The sequence below is a fragment of the Hibiscus syriacus genome, unplaced genomic scaffold, assembly GCF_006381635.1.
Source record: "Hibiscus syriacus cultivar Baekdansim isolate YM2019G1 unplaced genomic scaffold, ASM638163v2 tig00116964_pilon, whole genome shotgun sequence".
Lineage (NCBI taxonomy): Eukaryota > Viridiplantae > Streptophyta > Magnoliopsida > Malvales > Malvaceae > Hibiscus > Hibiscus syriacus.
The window spans coordinates 2,352,777-2,366,215 of record NW_024063489.1 but is presented as its reverse complement, the minus strand read 5'-3'; the positions used below and the strand labels follow the sequence as shown (position 1 = coordinate 2,366,215).

The window sequence follows — 13,439 nt, the reverse complement described above, 5'->3', positions numbered from 1 at the left end:
TTAGTTTAGTTAATTCGATCGGTTAACGGTTAAGATAATTTTTAGAATTCGGTTAACGGTTAATTCGGTTCGAAATCAGTTAATTAATCGAAATTAAATTTTAAATATTATATACAACATATGGGCTCAGCCCAAACCATTTAAAACTCAATTAATAATTTAAGATCCAATAACTTTTAAAAATAAATCAATATTAATTAATTAAAAAATTTATATAAAATTTTTATTTTATAATTATATATTATTTAAATTAATTGTAATTATTTTTTTGAATTAAAAATATTAATATATTATATATAACATATTGGCTCAGCCCAAACCATTTAAAAACTCAATAATAATTTAAGATCCAATAACTTTTAAACCTAAATCAATATTATTAATAAAAAATTATAATTTTTTATTTTATAATTATATATTATTTAACTTAATTGTAAACTGTTTTTTGAATTAAAAAATATTTAATTTTTATATAAATTAGAAAATTTTAAAAAATTTCGGTTAATTCAAAAATTAACCGAAATTTATTCGGTTCGGTTAATATTTTTGAAAAAAAATTCGGTTTGATTATCGGTTAAAGAAAAAAAATCAATTAATTCGATTAATGATAATTTAGTTCGATCAGCCACCGAATTAACCAAATGAACAATTCTACTTCATTTATTTACATTCCATATCTTCGATTAATATATTTAAACACTTGAAGTGTTAAAGAAGCAGTAGGATTGATTCCTTCGAGATTAACAAAGATTTTCCATGATTTAAAAATTTTATGTATTCATACTTAAAAGTTCTATGGTACTTAGCTTAAAGAAAAAGAATAGAATAGAAATAAGGACGGATATAAAATTTTAAGTTGGAATAAATTTTTAAAATTTTAAAATAGAGTAAATTTATAAGATTTCATAAGTGAAAATAGATTATCAATTAAAAATATAAAAAAATATATTTAAAATATTTATTTATTTAAATTTTTATAATAAAAAAAGACAACCACTCTTTTCATCCATCCTTTAACGGAGAACAGCATTAATGCACACCGTAGGTTCAGTAATTGTCTTCAAGAAGAGGATTAATCATCAAACATCAGCCGCATGAGTTTTTTTCTTCAAACAATTAGGGGAAAATAATAAAATTAATATTCAAAATTTTAATTTTAACCATTTATTTAAATTTATTTAACAAGTGTATTTTATATAAAATTAATAAATTTTATAATATATATATAACACTACTCTATAAATAAATATTACCAATGATCATTCTCTATCTAAAAATATACGATTAGGATTGAAAGAGGATATGGATATCTCCCAATTGCAAGTTCCAATCGAACTCTGGTTCGTGGGGAAAAGTGGGAGGCCTCATCAGTCATATCATCTTCCACTTTCTCATTTTTTGTATTTTATATTTACAGGGATTAGGTAATTTAATACAAATTAAAAAAATATGATATTGGAAATATTAATATTTTTTATTATTTTTGGTAAAATGATATTTAAAATATTATTTTTACCGAAAATATTAATATTGAACGTTATTTAAAATATTATTTTTTTTATAAAAAATGTTAATATAAAAAATATTTATTTTAGGTAGCAATTTAACGTTTTCGTTAGAAAAAATAATATTTTATGTAGCGATATACCAAAATATTATAAAAATATTAATATTTCAGATAACACCTTTTATTAATATTATATTATACTGTCGTACAATAGAATTACCATATTTTTATTAATATTATATTATACTGTCGTACAATAGAATTACCATATTTTTATTGGCTTTTATTATTTAAATTCTTGTCACACAAGACAAGTAGGAGCGAGCAAAGAAATCTATCGATATTTGAATGATTTATAAATTTATAATTTATAAATATTTGAATTAAATTAAAATTTTAGTATTTTATAAATAATTTTTTATTTTTATAATATAGAAATATGTTATACATTGCATAGTGAAATTAATTTATAAAAGGTATATATGAGTTATTAATTATTTTAAAAATATTTATAAAAAACTTAAAATTTTATCAGATAAAATCAAAATTTACAAAATAAAGCTAATTTATTAAAATACAGTTGAAATCAAAACTTAAAATTAATATAAAGAATCAAAAAAGAAATTGAAATAAAATGAATGGTTTAGAAAATTCGACTAAATCCAATTGATTTCACCCTATTAACTTTCTGTTCAATGCCTACCCTATTAAATTTGCTCTCGTGGTCTTTTAAAGTAAATAATTACAACCTAAACATAGTTAACTAAATTTCACATCATTTTCATGATTTCATCACATAATCATAATTTTCAATTTAAAGTGATTAAGTCGTGTGAATAAGATTTTGGATACGATAATAAAACTAAATGGAAATTTTATTATATAAAAAACATTATGATCGGATTTTAATTTACTAATTCATTATTTATACATTTAAATTAAAAAAATTAATACCTTTATGATCCACTTCCCCAATTCTAGAACATGGCACAGACGTGTCTCTTGATTCTCAATTGTCCCTGGAATGCTATTTCAGTATTTCTAAGAGTCGAGCTTTATCGATGAGGCTAATAATAGAATCCAGTCATTTCATCATCAAAATCATAACATAGTTTTAAGATTTGGAACATCCAAATAACTTGTTATTGTCTTTATCTTTCTTCACGGTAAAGCTGTAGCTCAGCATATCCTTTTAAGCCTGCCATTAACGAGGAAGATTGATACCTTGGGCTGAACCAAACTTCATTTCTCAATTATATGATTTCTCCCTCAACTACCACTGAATTTTAATTTTCGCCAACAGATCAATGAATTATCGGAAGGAGGACAGCGGTGGTGTCACAGTCATCCTAGAGAATTAAATAGGCATGATGGTTAGGAAAACTATGGGAAAAGCTCCAATAATGAACCACTGAATCTAGTAGTGAGTTTGAGAAAGATGGAAAAAGGATTCCATGCCGAGATGGCAGTACAGGGTTTCTCTGGGCGCACTGGAGGGGGTAGCTCTTGACACTCTGGAATTTTACAGAGAAGATGAAGCCATAAGTGTTAAATACCGCTTATGGAAGATGGCGTGTAAGCCATTATAGGCCTTGAAGATCAGGTTAATAGTAGTCGTCACAAGGGGAGGTAGTGTGGGGGCTGGCTGCGGAGGTAGCAAGTATATGACGTAAGATGAATATTAAAGGAATACATTGGATGCTCCTGGACCTGGTAGCATAACTAGAATATTAGAAGCAATGAAACTAAAAATTAACAGCATCAAGATACAGAAATAGACCAAATCCGAATCCAATGAAGGCCCAAAATATGAAATTTCTGCAACTTTCTGAAGATCCCAGAAGTAACATGGGCCGACAATCAAACATAGAATTAAAATTTAAAGGTCAGACAATAACCAGCATCAGAGCAATTTTCTCAAAAAGATCAGACAACATTGGACTAATGAACTTGTTAAGATGTAGTAAAATATTCTTCGTTTTCTACTTCCAGCAAGGTTTAAGGATTCTATAACTTGAAAGGCTTGCCTGATGGAAATAAACTAGTCAAGAAATAAACTACCTTAATTTACGGCCATTACGAAAACCTATTCTTCTTGTACACATCAAACAATGTCATGTTAACACCATTGGAAAAATAAAATAAATTGTTGAAAAGTTCCATAAGACATCGAACAATTCACCAAAACCTATAAAAAAATACGTCTTATTCAATGTACTATATTATAGTTATAACATGAGAAACAAAACAATACCATCAAATTGTTAATTCAAATCACACAGATGAAGTCTGGGGAGGAACCTTAGCGTTCACCGCAACCTTACCATCGTGATTTAAGGCCGAAACACCACCTGCAGGTGTGCCAGGTGGCATTGCCTGATATGGCGCCGCCGTAAAATACACCTGCCTCCCAGCCCCATCATAAGCCACCTGAACATATCCTGGCTCAGGCACACCCATTGTAAACCGGCTGCTCTCGGTAAACATCCTGAACAACATGCTGTACACCATAGTAAGGTTGACCGCCTGGTATGGTCACCTGTCGTATTGTTGGAGGCTGCTGATAAACACCAGCCGAAGGAGCTGGAATTAGGTAAACCGGTTGGTTTCCTGAGGGAGCGGTAGCGGCTGCAGGTACTGGATAAGCAGCGTTGGTTAAAAACGTTGTTTGAATGGGCATTTGCAATGGAGCTGATACTATTGCTGGTGAAGGGGCGATCTTATCTGACATTTGAGGATAATCTTGTGTATTGTAAGCTCTAGCATTTGATTCATCGACTTTTCTTTGCCTAATGCCTTGTTCTTGAGTAGCAGAAATATGCATCTTCTGTAACTCATGGGTCAGCCTCTGGACCGCTGCTGGTGACATCATTGGGTCCGCAATCACATGCCTGTCCTTCGATCCGCAGTCCGATCCCACCGTTACATCTTTCACAACAACCTCCTGGGCAATCGCCGTAGCCGGGGGAGGGACAGAATCCGGCACCTTCACCTTATCCAAGTCGTAGAGGAAATCGGGATTCGCCGGCGTCATCGCAACAGCTGGATGCGAAGTGGCATCAAGGTTCTGAATCTGAACCGAATTTAAGGCGTCAATGAACCATTTCCGATCAGACTTCGGATCATTACCTTTAAATCCCGGCGCCACCAACGGTGGGTTCAACGGGAATAAAAACAGCCTCAACCGGGCGGGTTTCGCGGAGGCACGATGTGACCGATCATATTCCATCATCATATGCTCCAGATCTTCATCATTCGTAACGGAAATAAGAGCGTCCAGATCTTCACCGGGAAGCTGATACTTGAAACAAACCTCAGGACCCCCACTGTTAAGGGAATATAACTTAGCCATTATAGCAGAAAACTTAATGTTGCGATCAACGGCCAGGATCTTCGTGTCTCCACCTATGTAAGCGAGCTAGTTATCATGCGAACGCGGCTGAATTTTGCTCCCATAATTGCACATAAACTTAGCCTTATAATTAGCATTATTAGCAACGTTCATCGACGACGGCTCGTCCCATGACTGGTTTTCGCATTCAATTTCTCGAGAACGAGGCGAAGAATTGCCGGATTCCGGATAAGAAGAGCAGGAGAAGTTTTCCATGGGATCAATTTTGTGAGGTTTTGAGGTTTGAGGGATTTATTATTAGGGTTCCATTGAAAGATGAAAAATTATGGAGAATTGAGGTTTGATTATGACTTAAAGAGCAATGTGGGAGAGCAGGAGAAGTTTTCCATGGGATCAATTTTGTGAGGTTTTGAGGTTTGAGGGATTTATTATTAGGGTTCCATTGAAAGATGAAAAATTATGGAGAATTGAGGTTTGATTATGACTTAAAGAGCAATGTGGGCGTAGTGGACCCAGCTGGAGCTGGTTGTATTGAAATAAATAAGGGTAAACTATGTCAATGGTCATTGATGTTTGGGTAAGTTTTCGTTTTCACCACTAATATTTTAAAAGTTACAAATTGGTTACTAACGTTATCGTTTGTCACAAAATGGTCATTGACCGTTAACAGTCGTTAGGAACCGTCACGGAAAACACACGTGGAACATTAGATGGTTACCTGGATGGTTTGATTGCCACAGTGGAGAACCTCACTTCTCCCGTTGACCAGTGTTTTACCAAAAATTTTACCAAAAAATAATTAAACATAAATGAGCGGGGAAAATTAAAAGGGATCCATCCGATTCTATTTTGATTTCATTCTTCACTTCCTCCTTCACGAATGAAGCAGTTTCAGAGAGTTGCAGAGGGTGTTTGAGAAAATCATAAACCGAAAACGTGAGGAAACAAATAGAGGAAACATAGAAAGCGATTAAGAGAAAATAACGAGCAACACTTGGGTATAAGAGGGGTTCAAAGTGATTGGGTTTGAGGAAATTTTTAGGGTTTAAAGTGAATATGGTTCTGACATGGAGGCTATGGAAAAAAGGGACAACGCCATGCTTTACGGTAAGCTGCATTTTCAGTTTGAGAGAAAATGAATTAACCTAGAATTTTGCCAGAAAATTGGATGGGTTTTTTTTGAAATAATGTCGATTATTTGGTTTTATATTACTCTTGATTCTTGATTTTTGACAACTATACTGATTTTGTGTAGACAGAAAATATATGTGGTTTATGTTGAAATAATGTTGATTTTCTGTTGACAACTTTACTTGCAATGTTTTCTATTTTCTTTTGACAGAAAATGTATGTGGTTTATGTTGAAGTAATTTTGATTTTCTGTTGACAACTTTACAACTAGACTTGCAATATTTTATGTTTATATGACCACTTTTCATGTTTATATGATATGTTATACAACTTTACAACTCTACTGGCAATGCTTTATGTTATATGTTATATGATTTCTGTCCAACATAAAGTATATGTACTTTATGTTATATGTTATTTTCTTGATATGATCACTTTATATCCACTTGAAATCATGTATCCACTTTTCATGCTATTTTTTTGTTATATGCTTTATGTTGTAAAGGTTTTGACATGTGGGATATGTTGAATGTTGAAATTTCTGAAATATGTGGGATATACTGACTTTATGGTTTTGACATGTTTGTATGTTGAATGTTTTATATTGTTGTAGACCATGCAATTTAATAATATGTTCTGAATGTTGTAATGTTGTGGTCCCTACATGTTTGAAAAATAATGGTTAATATTGTGTTCTTGTGGACCACAAGGATTTGATAAATTATGCTGACTTTATGACTGTTTAGGTGTATATGTGTGATATGCTTGTAACTATAAATATTCTAAATATTGTACTGTTGTTGGCCCTACATGTTTGCATGTTGAATATTGTAATAATATTGGACCATATGATAAAGTGTTTATGTGTGTTATGGGTCCTACTATGCTGAATATCAATTCAAAATCTTGTTACAGGTCGTGAAGATGAAATTTTTTTCGTTGTGTGTCATTACGGTGGATCCTTTGTACATTCACCTAGAATGAAGTTCACTGGTAACAAGATTGCTTATTTTGACTTGTGTGATTGTGACACAATCTCTTTGCTTGACATTTGTGAAATGATGGAGCAAATATTAGTCCCTACTCCTTTACAATTATTCTGGTTACTGCCAAATGTAAAATTAACTAAGTCTTCCATCATGCCTTTAGGATCTGATTCTGATGTAATAAAAATAGTACAGAGTTTACCTAAGAATAGATATATTCACATCTATGCACAAGTTAAGGGTATAAATGAAAGTGGTTGTTATGAAAGTGGTGGTGTAGAAGTGGATAATGCTGAAAGTGGTGGGGTAGAAATGGATACTGCTGAAATGGGTATTGTAGAAAGGGACAATGCTGAAATGGGTAGTGTTGAAAGGGACAATGCTGAAAGTGGTAGTGTAGAAATTGATAGTGCTGAAAGTGCTGGTGTAGAAATGGATAATGTTGAAATGTATAATGCTGAAATGGGTAATGTAGAAATGGACAATGCTGAAATGGGTAGTGTTGAAATGGACAATGTTGAAAGTGTTAGTGTAGAAATGGATAATGCTGAAATGGGTAATGTTGAAAGGGACAATAAGAAAGACAAGTCTAGTAATGAAGGTGTTAGAGGGACTGAAGCTGATTTTGAAGAAGTTGGTAGAAGATGAAAATAATGGATCTGATGAATCAGATTTGATTTTAGGAAACTGATGGTGAAAATTCTTTTGATGATGAGGAGAGTTACCTAGTATAGAAGATGAAAATAATGGATCGATGAATCAGATTGATTTTAGGAAACTGATGGTGAAAATTCTTTGATGATGAGAGAGTTTACCTAGTATGGTAGAGGAGGATGTGATGAATATTTTAGGGGACATGGGTAGGCATGAATTTAACAATAGATCTGATGAAATGTTTGACTCTAGTCCTATTAATTCAGGGGAATTAAACAATGACAAATATTCTGACTCAGATGCCCGTCCTACCTTCCCTGAGTTCAACAAAGAGACTGATATGGAGAACCCTAAATTTCAAAAGGGTTTGTTGTTTTGTAGTAAAGAGACTGTAAAAAAGGCAATTAGGCAATATGGGAGGGTGAATAGAACAACTGTCTTGTTTAAGGTTAATGATAACAAGAGATTACAAGCCGTTTGTAGGGAGGGTTGTCCATGGAAATTATGGGCTTCCCCATTGCATTCACATGATTCTGATTCGAACACTTGGCAGATTAAGACTTACGAGTCCGAACACACTTGTGCTAAGTTGTTGAAAAATACTTTGACTAAATGTGGAAGGGTAGATAGCATGCCTTAGAAATGATTCAAGGTAAATTGAAAGAACAATATGGAAAGATCTATGAATATTTACTTGAATTAAGGAATACAAATGCTGGAACTACAATTGTTTGCAAACTAGATAATATACTATTTCAAAGAATGTATGTTTGTTTTCAAGCTTGCAAAGAGGGGTTCAAAGCAGGTTGTAGAAGGATTATCAGCCTTGATGGATGCTTCTTGAAGGGTTATTATGTTGGTTACTTACTGGCAGCAGTTGGTATCGATGTTAATGGTGGAATCTATACCATAGCATATGCTATTGTGGAGAGTGAGAATCAGTATTCATGGTTATGGTTTCTAGAAATTCTTGGAAGAGACTTGGACATTGACAACTCATATGGATGGTGTTTTATGTCTGATAGACAAAAGGTTATGTTCTTAACTTTTGTATTTATTATAAATTAGTAAGCCTATTATCATAATTATTTATTAAGTTATCCTTGTAGGGATTTGTTGAAGCTGTGGCAGAGCTATTCCCTGATGCTGAAGCCAGGAATTGTGTAAGGCATATTTATGCCAACTTCAAAAAAGATCACAAATGAAAAGCTCTTAAGGATGCACTATGGAGAGCTGCGAGCAACTTATGGTAGAGAATTCCAAGATGCCATAACAGAATTGAAGACTTTGTCTAATGATGCATTTGAGTGGCTGAAGCATCTAACCCTCAACAGTGGTCCAAAGTACATTCTCTGCCATACTAAATCTGACATGCTTCTCAAACCTTGGTGAATTTTAATAAGGAAATTATTATAATTCTGTTTATATATATTTATTTTTCTATAACTCTTAACAAATTATATATTGTGCAGATCATTTTGGAAGCTAGAGACAAGCCCATTCTTACTATGATGGAGCTGATTAGAACCAAAATTATGAGAAGAATTGTTTGCAGCTATGAAGCGGCTGAAAAGATTAATGGGCCATTATGTCCAAATATTCAGAAGAAGCTGAACATTATAATTGATCAAGTAACTAGGTAACTCTTTTCAAATTTAATATTTCATTGAGATATGCTGACATATGCTATCAAATATGTTAAGATATGTTGCTGAAATATGTTGAGACCATTTGAAATGTGCATACCATTATGAATGTTTAAATATTCTATCGAACTATGTTGTTTTTATTGATATATGCAGGTGTTGGGCTACACATGCTGGAGGGTTAAAATATCAGGTTGAATATGGTCCAGGAAATCAACATGTGGTGGACATGGGCTCCCACTCTTGTTCTTGTAGAAAATGGGACCTGACAGGCATCCCATGTATCCATTCAGTAGCAGTCATTCAACTGCACAATGATCGACCTGAACCTTATGTTCATACATGCTACCACAAATCCACACAACTTGCAATATATTCTAATTTCATTTGTCCTGTCAAAGGTGAACTACTCAACTATTTACATATACCTAAATAATTTATGTCATGCTAATTTTCTAAATTCTTTCTTCTTTTTTAACAGGTGCTAAGCAATGGACTTCTGTCACTGAAATGGAGCCTATTCTTCCTCCAGAATTGAGAAGATCGCCTGGAAGGCCAACCAAAAAAAAAGGAGAAAGGAAGCTGATGAAGGAAATAAGAATGGACCTAAATTAAGCAAGAAAGGTTCGATGGGAAATTGCTCTAAGTGTGGTAAACCTGGCCACAATAAGAGGACCTATAGAGGAGAAGTTGGCGGTAACAGGAGTCTAAACCAACATGAATCATGATCCAGCCAACCACATGCATCTGACCAGCCATCCCAACACTCAACTCCAATGCAACGACAAGCTCGAACCATCCAACCTACAAGGCATCAAATATTAAGGCCAAAATTACCTACAATGAGGCCACTTAATCCACCTACAACAGTCCGTTGGATGATGCCACCATCTACAACATACCATGCAATGCCTGACAGTCAAGAATCTTCTGTTTCTAACCCTCACAATCAAGATTTGCACACAACATCAAAAAAATGAAATGGGTAGTGTTGATTGAACTTTTTGTGTAATTTACTTAGGAACTTGACTTACTTTTTCATATACCTGTTTCTGCTTGATTGGCTTTGATGTATAGTCATTCTTTTTGTAAAGTTTACTTATGAACTATCCATATTTTGACATGAATTAAGCTTTAGGCTTAATGTCATATTGAATTAGAGCAGGTTTGATAAATTATTGTTCTTACTTGTATTTTGACTTGTATCAATTTACTGATAATGAAATACATCATATTTTGGCATTTCTTTGTAATATTCATTTTTGAATTATTCTTGCAGTTCAATGCAAAATGAAGAAAAATTAAATGCACAATGCAAAAAATCAAAGTTTATAGACATACAAAGGAAGAAAAACCATTGCAAAATAATAGAACCATAAGAATTAATCTGGAAACACATACAAACTTTCATTACAAAGCTTTTAATCCACCATTCAAATAACATCATTTTCATTTGCTAACCCAAAGCTTATAGACACATAAAATCAAGATAACAAGCCAAAAAATCCTCTCATTTCTCCTTTCCCTTTCGACTTTTCTTAATTTCTACAACAACCCTAAGCAAACAAATCTTGCCTGAGGCACCATGGGAGGATCCATCCAAACAAAAAAAATGACACTTTGTACTCATCTTTTTCCCATAGTTTCGGCAACCAAAAAACCTCCTCCCACAATTTTCATTCGTCCAAGCCGTTACCACCTTAGTTGGTTGTCCACAATTACAAAGAGGAACTTCAATGGAGTCTTCCATCTTCACCTTAGCTAGCTTTTATCTTGGGAGGGATTTGAGAAAAAATTCAACAAAGAAGAGTATGAAGGAAAAGAGGTATATTGGGGTTAGGGATTGGGTTTTATTTAAAGGGGGAGAATAAAATGAACGTTAGAGTACTACTCTCTTCCACCATGGCATTCCAGGTAAACATCTAACGTTCCACGTGTGTTTTTCGTGACGGTTCCTAACGGCTGTTAACGGCCAGTGACCATTTTGTGACAAACGATAACGTTAGTAACCAATTTGTAACTTTTAAAACATTAGTGGTGAAAATAAAAACTTACCCAAACATCAGTGACCATTGGTGTAGTTTACCCAATAAATAATTCAGAAGCATGAAAGCAAATGTTTTCCTCTTATCATAAAGTTTTCAATAAAATAATAATAAGGGTAAACTCATGATTAATACCTAAACTATTAGTTTTGATCTGTTTTAGTACCTAAACTTTTTTTTTCAAAACCATACCTAATATTTAGTTTTTATTTTATTTTAGTACATATCGTTAAAAACTTAATAGACGAGCTCACATGGCATAGCTCTGGTGGAGGATGACAAATCTGAATAGTGGACCACCAGAGAATGACGAGTCGAACAACATAGTTTAGTTTTAGGCCCATCGAACAGTGGACCATGGAGATCAGAGAATGAAGAAATCGAAGAGTCCATAATCGATTTGGGGAGATTGAGGCGTTTTCTAGTGAAACAGAAGCTGAAATCGCGTTTCGGGGGTAAAAAGGTGTGTGCTGAAAAGTGTGGGCTTCATCGGTTTACGAATTCGACGATCGATGATTCTAGATGCGACGGATGACGAGTCACTCCATTAAGTTTTTAACGCCGGGATTCTAAAAATGAAACAAAAACTAAACGTTAGGTATGATTTTTTTTTTAAAAATGAAAGTTTAAGTACTAAAACGGATCAAAACTGATAATTTAAGTGTTAAATGAATAATTTACCCTAATAATAATACCAGTTTACAAATTTACAAATTATTTTTTTGGTCAGGGAGTTTTTAATTCTAATCATCATTAACTTTATAATCCTACTTTATTTTCCCAATATATTAACTTAATTAATATAAAATCGTTTTGATATGCTGTCGCCATTTTCTAAATTTATCTAAAAATTTATAACGTTGGTTTAAATTTCAAAATTACTTAACAATTTTATATTATGCTTGAAAACATAAATTTAAAGTTTTATGTTTTAAATTCATTTATTATATAAATTAATATTATAAATAAATAGTTAAATTTCAATAAATTAGTTCATTTAAAGAGCAATAACAACATGATGATATTTTTATTTATTAATACTTTAATAATTTCAAAAACACTACTAATAATAAACTTTTAAAAAGTCTTAATTTTACAAATAAAAATATATGTTAAATTTATATTATAGATTTTAAACGATTTTTAAAATTTCAATTACTATCTTAATATGTTCATCAATATAAACCAACTCAACCCTATAAATGAAAATAAATAAATAATCGATTTTTTTATTGTTTTGTGTATTGTTTACACGTCTTTAAAAGGAATAAATGTTTGCCATACATTACACATGTAAATAGACAAATTTTTCGACTCAAGCTCATGAAATTAGGCGATAAACGCTGCTAACGCCTAACAATGAGATTTTGTTTTCTTATAATTAATAAATATTATGTGTATTAGTAAAATATATTGCACTTACCCAAAAAAATGAAGATGCAAAACTTAAGCCAGTATAATTTTAATATAAAAAATAAATAGTTTTTATATGTTATTTTTAATTAATATGTGATTCATAAAAATATTAGATGCGATAATAAAGTATATTGTACTTTTTTAAAAAATTAAATATAAATCTTAAAAATAAATTTATTAAAAAGTATAATTATGAATCATGAATATAAATCATACGTACGAAAAATATTGTTTTAAAATTAAGAGAAAATAACTTCAGTGACCGAAAATATCTTATTATATATGATTTTAACCAACTTTTTTTGGATTGCCAAAATAACCAACAAATTCACAACGCGATCTCAAATTCGCAACGCGAACTCTAATTTCGCAACTCAGTTTCTAATTTCGTAACGTGAATAGTAAAAATCGTAACGTGAATAGTAAAATCGCAACGTAAATAGTAAAATCGTAACACGAATTGGAAAATTGCAACGCGAATTTAGAAGAATTTAGAAAATTAGAAAATCGCGTTGCGAATTTCAAATGGTAACTCTATGCTTCTAGACTGAGATTTTAAGTGGAAAATAAAACTTATCTACATGTGTACAGGAATCAGCTTTTTTTAATATAATTCAAAATTTAATTTTTTAAATGTATTTTATTAGTCTGAGTTAAGGATTCTTTCAAATTTCAAACTTTAATTAATTGAATTTAGAATAA

General features: G+C 32.0%; 1 pseudogene; it reads right to left on the bottom strand.

Moving 5' to 3' along the window:
* Positions 1 to 3,953: 3,953 nt before the first annotated feature.
* Positions 3,954 to 5,157, bottom strand: LOC120190945 (annotated as a pseudogene).
* Positions 5,158 to 13,439: the final 8,282 nt, after the last annotated feature.